The sequence below is a fragment of the Leopardus geoffroyi genome, chromosome B3, assembly GCF_018350155.1.
Source record: "Leopardus geoffroyi isolate Oge1 chromosome B3, O.geoffroyi_Oge1_pat1.0, whole genome shotgun sequence".
NCBI lineage: Eukaryota > Metazoa > Chordata > Mammalia > Carnivora > Felidae > Leopardus > Leopardus geoffroyi.
In genome coordinates, this window is record NC_059337.1 from 35,531,486 (window position 1) to 35,539,240 (window position 7,755).

Consider the following 7,755-nt stretch of genomic DNA (forward strand, 5'->3'; position numbering starts at 1 on the left):
TATTGATGACAGGCAGGCCCAAGCCACAGAGAAGAAACAAATTACCTAATAAATCAAGGCCCCAGGATCTAAAGTGGACAGTGTTATTAGACGAGGGGAGAGAGGGATGCTAAGTGATAGGTATGGCTGCCTGGGAAAATGGTCCAAGCAGGGAATCATCTGTCTAGTTCTCCATAAATAATTACACACAACTGATATGCATCTGAGACAGAACATGATATGTTATTATTAACTAAACAGTGGGAGGGAGCGGGAGGCCGTGCGGAGGAAGCCAAAGCAGCACTCGTGATCCGGGGCTTTGGCAAAAAGCAGGAGGGGACGTGACGGCCTGAGAAGCTGCCATTCAAAGGGGCCAGGACCTTTATTCCGAACAGACGAGGGAAGCGAGGCAATCCGGGGGATTGTCAGAGCGAGCTAACACATACTGAGATCCTACGGCATCCCAGCCCCTGTGGCTCAGTTCTGCTCATCCGCTACTCCTTAGCCTTCATCGTGGCCAGTTCAGAACCTGCTCCGGAGCCATATGGCCTTGTGTTCAGAATCCCAGCACTGTGCGATCCTGGGCGACTCACTTATAACCTTCTAGGTCTCCACTTGCCCTTCTGCAGAATGGGTATGTTCACCACAGCACCAACCGCATAGCATCGTCTCGAGGAAGTGAGTTAATGCTGGCAAAGCACTCCAAACAGCGCCCGATGCAGAGTGAACACGGTATTAACAAGCACGCGTTAAATACATGACGGCCCCTATTTTACAAATGGAAACGAGTGAGGTTCAGAGGGGAAGCGACATGGCCGAGGTAATACAGAGCGCGAGCAAAAGTGGCCTTAGAACCCATATCTGGTCAACTCTGAAGTTCACACTCTTTCTGCTACCGAGGGGTGGGCAAATTGTGGCTGTGGGGGACCAAACAGGTAACGTTTTAGGCTTTGTGAGCCGATCTCTGTTGTCACTACTCAGCTCTGCTGTTGTAGCTTAAACAGCAGCCGCCCTAAGCAATCTATAAAGGGATGGGTGTGGTTGTGTCCAATAAAACTTTATTTATAAAAACAGACAACAAAAGGATGTGGCTACTGTTTGTTGCCCCCTGCCCAACACTCTTCTAACAACTTAGCTCGATGATCCCCCTGTCCATGGGGCACCTGGACAGTCGGTTAAGTGGCCGACTTCCGTTCAGGTCACGATCTCGCGGTCCGTGAGTTCGAGCTCCGCGTCGGGCTCTGTGCTGAGAGCTTGGAGCCTGGAGCCTGCTTCTGTTTCTGTGTCTCGCTCTCTCTCTGCCCCTCCGCCCCACCCCGCTTCACGCTCTGTCTCTCTCTGCCTTTCAAAAATGAATAAATGTTAAAAAAAAAATTTTTTTTTTAAATGATCCCCCTGTCCAAGCACACATTGGTAAAGCTCTGAACTCTGTACAGGGTAGACGTTTTCTGACCCTACTCATCCCTTTACCCCCCTGCAGGCACAGCTCACAAAGGGCCTTGCCCCCTTGGATCCTGGGAGCATCCTGTGGTTGGGGGGTGCGGGGCGGGGGGGAAGCGGGGGCACCTCAGGCCAGCCAGGCAGAGCCCCTCTGCCTGGAGAAGATTGTGCTTTCAGAGAGCAGTGCCCCGAGCCAGGAAGCAGCCTGCTTCCAAGCCTCTGTAGGCTTTGCCTAGAAGCCCCAGGATAATCTTTTGTGGGCTGTTAATAAGCAAGTTGAACCCCATAATCACCCACTGCTCAGCTTCCTGGCTTTCATTTCCATGAGGCTGGAGAAAACAGTGGCTGCGGGTTTTGCTTCCAGACAAAAGCAGCAAACATTTACCCCCAAAGACATCTCGATGCAGGGCTGGCACTGCCCCGCATAGTTCAGCCTTTTGGCTCCCGCACACGCAGGCTTAAGGAGCCTGGCTGAGCGGGGCCGCCTACACTGCCCCGGAAACCTGCCTGCACGCTGGGAGACCCAGGAACAAAAGCATCTTGGCGGGCACTTCCACTGTCTGCTCAGGAAGGCATCTGGGCAACAGGCTGAGGGGTGCCCCAGCTTCGCGCCTCCCACAGCCCACCCGGGACCTTTCCGACGCTCCTGTTTGGGGACAACAGATAGAATCCGCCCCCCACCCCCCACCCCGTGACTTCCTCCTCTCTCCAACCCTGTGGCCCTCCTCCAGAAAGATAATGAGGATGTATTAGGTTTCATTATTTGAGCTGCCATTTGCCAGGCAGATCATTTGGTATTTCAGCAGAGCAAAACTGCCTTCGGTTCAGCCTCAGTGGCCCCGTGGCCCCCTGCTCTGTTAGGAAATCTCGTTCCGGGGATCATTTTGGAGCGCGGAATGCCACGCCAGGAGGGAGAGGGCCGCAGAGTGTTTTCAGCCCTTTCATGCAAACAGAACCAAACCCCAGCAGTTGGGCATCGGGCACCTGGCTCGGAAGCTGAGGGTGTGGGTACGAGCGCTGGCCCCACAGCCGCCCGATTCTGCGCCGTGAACGGGCCACTGATTCTGCTGACCTCCCTCCCACGTCTGCAGTGGTTGGGTCCCAGCTCTGACACAACCCGCGTTGGCCTCGGGGGAGTCCCTCGGCTGCTCTGAGCATAAATCTCAACCTTCACGTGGGCTGCCGATCCCTGCCCCGCCCATCCTTTACCCCCAGGTTGTGGGTAGGACGGCCCTTTGACACTTATAGGACAATGGGGTGGAATCAGGGCTTCACAGAGGAAGCGCAGACTGGGTTCTGGGAGCCGGTTCAAACCCCAGCTCTCCCCCACCCCCACCCCTACCCCCACCCCCACCCCCGCCCCGACCCCTTAGCTGGGAACCTGTCGATGACTAAGCACCTGGCCTCCCTGAGCCTCAGGCCTCCGTCTCTCCACGGAGGGTAAGAGCAACCGCTCCCCGCAGGAGGTCCGATCAGTTTCGAGTTCAAGGCGGGAGCCCTTGCCTGCGACAGTCTTATTGCTGAGTACAACGCGGCCAAGTGCAGGCCTTCGAGGAGGCCGGGCGAAGGCTGGCGAAAGCCATCCTATTGCTTCCGTGATGACTCCGTTATGGGGTCCCTGAGCCTGGAGACAGGCCTTCGGTCACGGCACGGACACTCGAGGCAAGTCGATGGCTTGTCAGACCCGGGAGCGGGGAGCACTGGACAGGAGTCGCAAACAGCATTACCCTGCTGTCTCTTTCCTTTCCCTTCCTTACTTATCTCTTCCTTCCTCCCACACCACCACCCGAGCAGCCATAATGGAGGGAGGCTCTTGACCGATGCCTGGGAAACCGAGAGAAATAGCCCTGCTCTCTGCCTTCAGGGCGGTGGGAAGACATCTATAAGGAGGATGGTAAAGTAAAACGACAACACAGCATGTTCCAGGGGCAGCGGGCCCTGGAAGAGGGAGGGATTGGGTGGGGGAGGCGGAGAGACGACCCTGGACCGATGGCACTCGAGGTCAGTGGCCTTGGTCAACTCGCTCCCTCTCCCTGGGTGTCGGCTTCCACATCCATCAGAGAAGCGGGATGGCCCATGGCAGCCTCGCCTCCTCCCCTAGGGAGACTTGAGCATCCACTGAGCCAGAATACAGGTGAAGTCAACGTGGTAGACTGAGCGGCGTTAGGAGTGAGACTGTCACTAGGCAAGCGGGAAGCCCACCTCTGGCATCTGGGCACCCGCAGCCCTCGGGCCGCCCTTGGCCACTCAGCGCTCCGACACCGCCAGGCAGGCCCCGACCTCTGAACATCTCTTTCTCCACCCCCCACTGTGCTCAGGTTCCACAAACGCGGAGTTTCAGCATTCCGGGAGGCCCCAGAATTGCGTAAAGAACATGTAGGTCCCCTGGTCTACATGGCTGGGGAGAGTGGGGTCCCGTGAGAATAAGGATTTGTCTAAGTTGATTCATCCAGTCGGTGTTGGAGAGGAGATTAGAATCCAGATTTCCTCTCCTCTCTGCATGCTGCTGTTCCCGGGGTCCCCTTCTGTCCCAAGCCATTGCCTCCTGCCTCCTGCCTGCGATGAATTGAATTGTGTGTAATTGATAAATTATGCAAAAGGGCGCCTGGCAGTTTTCTGAAATGTTGGGCTTCAAGGCAGCCCCTGGGGACACAGCCTAATTTTATGGAAACCTCACACTCTGTCTGGCCTGTTTTGTGTAAGTCAGATTGATATAACAAGACTCTGGGGAGTTGACTTGATTTCTAATTTTATTCTCTAGGTGAGCTGAATGAGATATAACTGTAATGAGTGTGTTGTCTGGGGCGGGCAGCGTAACGGCGGGGGAGAAAAATGTCTTTTCATCTGCCTAATGGATCGTCTCTCTAGCTGGACTTCCCCGCTTCAGAATCCTGCCTCACCCCTACCCCTTTCAGAAGAAGAGCCATGTGTCAAGCAGGGAAGGGGGCGATGGAAAAGGAGATTCCATATCCTTGCAGCAAATAAACTCAGAGTCTACGGGAAGGAGGGCGCTGATCATCCTGCCTGCTGAGGACACCCCAGCCCGACCCCAGGGACAAGCCCTCGGGCAACTTGTTTTAAAGGTCCAAACTCCCAACAGCCTTCACAGCGCCTCCCTCGGTTTTCCTCGGCTAAGCTAAGTCATAGACCAGAACATTCCTGGGGACTTGACTGAGTACTGACATCCAACAGAAAGCCTGGCGCACTTTGATGTTCAGGGCCTGCCTTCCACAGCGCCGCGTTCGAACCCCGTTACCCTCCCAGAGCCAGCAGGCCCCCTGCCAGCCCACGAGGGGACACGCGAGGCGGGTGCAAAGGGAATCTTCTGTTGAGCACCAGGCACGTCGATATTTACAACAACTCAAGCAGACAGACATGACTACCCTTAACTTTACAGGTGAGGAAACTGAGGCCCAGAGGGATGAGGTCACTTGCCCCCATTCACAGAGCTACTCAGCGACCCCATCCGGGATTCACACTCGGGTCTCTATGACACCAAAGCCCGTGCTTTGCTCCGCACAGGCTCCCTCGGGGAGGAGGCCGAGGGACTGCTCACTGCGTGGGTCAGTGCACACAGCCTCGGCCCCCCGTGCCCATCCACCTGGCAGGGTAGCCACGCCCCTTCCATGTGAGGGCGTGGCTTCATTCTTAGTGCAGTGAGTTAACCGTGGAATCATACACGAGCCCCCTCCCTCTCCCTTTCCCTCTCCCCCTCCCTGTCTCACCTTTTTCTCTCTCTCTCTCTCTCAAAATAAATAAATAAACTTCTAAAAATAAAGTCAGCCTAGGACCAAAGCTGGACTGGAGGTTGCAGCTTAAAGGGCTTCCTTTATTCCCGCAGGCGGCTTCCCAATATTCCTCCTGAGCGAACCCTTAAAAACATCCGCTGCAGAGACAGCCCCGGCCCAGCTAAGGGGACCAGATCACGGCACTCCCATCCCTGCGGGCAGGCTGGGCCGGAGGGCAGGGCCGGAAGGGGCCAGCCGGATATGCACATTTTCCCCCAACCCTCACCCCCCACCTCCGCAGTCCGGCAAGTAATCCCTCTCCAAGGCAATAGTGGCCAGGCACCCGTGGTCCTAGGGAAGCCGACCGTCCCAGCTGCCCAGAGCTGTGATAGTTTTAGTCTTAGCACCACAAGTCCACGTCCTAGGCAAACCAGAGCAGTGGGTCACCCTTGGTGTCCTAACGCTCAAGCCCCACCCCATGAACCGGCTGTCACCAGAGATCTTCCTGCCCAGGACTTCCCAGCCCTCCGAAGGTGGTCTAGGGAAGCTGCTGGAACCGGCCACCCTGGGCTTGGACAGCCCAGTCCTCCCAGCCCGGCCCATCAAGACTGCCAACAGATCCCTAGAAACTCAGGCAACACAGACCCTGCTCAGGTCTCAGCCCCCGTGTCCTCCCTGGCCGGCGCCCAGAGACCCGCTGTCCCCGGTCCCTGCTCAGCTCCTGGGCCTGGCCTGCTCTGACCAGGCTGGTCCGCTCACCGTGCCCCACAGACTCACGTCCTGCCCAGGGCTCTATCCTCCTGCCAGCCTTGTGACAATAATTTTAATCCCCTCCGGCCTCGACAGCACCTTTGGGTGACACGGCTCACCTCCCGTGAGCCTCCTGACCGCCTTGGGCAGGACAAGCTAAAGCAGAGGCCATCGCCCCCTCAGACAAAAGAGCAAAAGGACGCTTGGCCATTGCTGTCAGTGTCACAGCCGGTTGGGACAGCCAGGCCTCAGACTCCACCACCCTGCCTCAGTGACCCAGGGATAAGGAATAGGAAAGGGGAAAGGTGATGGGGAGATTGTTTAGGAGAAGACCAGCGCTGGCTTACTATCTAAGCAAAGCCATAAGTGGGTAGGACGTCCTCTCTGAACCTCGTTTACTCCGTCTGTGAAATGGAGCAGTATCCCACGTAAAGGGGCATCCTGAGGGCTGGAGGTCTTTGCCCGGCACTTGGCTCCTCTGGACAATGACCCTGGGTCCCTCCTGGCTGCCCTGCCTCAGGCCGCCTCGAGGTCTCCCAGCCAGCAGGCCCTAATTTAGACCCCACACAGGAGCCCCACCACCCCAGGTCACAGCTGGGTTGGCAGCCAGGTTCCAAGTGTTTGAGGCCGCTGTTAGGTGAATGTCATAAGTCACATACTGTATTATGACATATGACATTATGACATTATGACCGTCTTGTTTACTCTCTAAAAGAATAAAGCCACAGCCCCTCTGGGAAGGTGCGGGGGTCCGGGGCGGGGGCGGGGAACCTGGAGAGGGGGACCATCAGCAGAATCATTCAGCCCCAACCTCGAAGCACAGACACGATGGAGGGTTGTGGAACAGGACCCAGGGGACGCGGTCTCCATCCTCGGGGGGCAGCCTGGGACAACGGAAGGATCCCCGGGGCTGGCGGCTCTCCCTGGGAGACCCCCACATCCCCGGCTTCTAACGGGACGTTGAAGAGTTGACAATCTTTGGAGGACTTTTGGCTGTCAGAACCAAGGGGGTGGTCGACGCCAGCGTCAGCCTAACACAAGGAGGGAGGGGCTGCACGGGGACCTTCAACTCCAGCCGGAAGGGGAGGGAGAGGGGAACAGGTACAGAGCAGACATGGCCAAACGTGGTAGGTGCTGCTCATGACGTTCTTCGTGACAATGTTCTCTGTAGATTTCATAGTTTAAAACCAAGTCGATTTCAATCCCTTCATGAACAATGGGACACCCAGATGGTGCGGGAGGGCTTGGGTCACACAGGGGCCAGCTGGGTTTTAACCCCAGACCCCTCGGACCCCAACCACCACCCCCACCCCCCACCGGATGCCACTGCCTCCATTTCTCCATCCTTACGATGAGTGCCATCGAGCATCCTACGCATTCCAAGTCATTACACGTGACGGCCAGAGCGGTGATACCGGCACTAGGAGCTGCCGGACAAAAGGAGCTGGCGTCACACCTCGGGTGGCTGGGCCATCCCCCAGCCCCGGAGTGAGCAAGAAGGCTGACGTGAGCAAATACCAGGGAGGGGACTTCACGGAGACAGCCACAACCAGGCAGCAGCTGCCTCACCGCTAGGAAACGCAGCGGGGCCAGGAGCCTGGTCGCAAGCAAGACGCCTGGTCCCCGTGCCGATGCCTCCTGGACCTCCCCGCGGAGCTCTGCCTTCAGAAATCCTTCCTCCTCTACCCTCCCCGCTTTACAGTCGTTGTCACATTTGGCCCTTTACCTCTAGACTCATCTGTCACCTCCAGAGCCAGAGAGCATGGCTTGTCCTCTCTCAAGGGAAGGCCCAGGCCCCCCTCCTTTCCCCTGGCTCCGGGACCTCACCGTCTCTGACATCCCCGTGACCTTCACGGCC

The 7,755-nt window shown here is 57.1% G+C and overlaps 1 long non-coding RNA gene across 1 annotated transcript; it reads right to left on the minus strand.

Annotated features, from left to right (window-relative positions):
• Positions 1–203: 203 nt before the first annotated feature.
• Positions 204–6,489, minus strand: LOC123582158. The gene is made up of 2 exons (XR_006704248.1): positions 6,245–6,489; positions 204–746 (listed from the first exon to the last, which is right to left on the minus strand). It is a non-coding gene; the product is annotated as an uncharacterized LOC123582158 (long non-coding RNA).
• Positions 6,490–7,755: the final 1,266 nt, after the last annotated feature.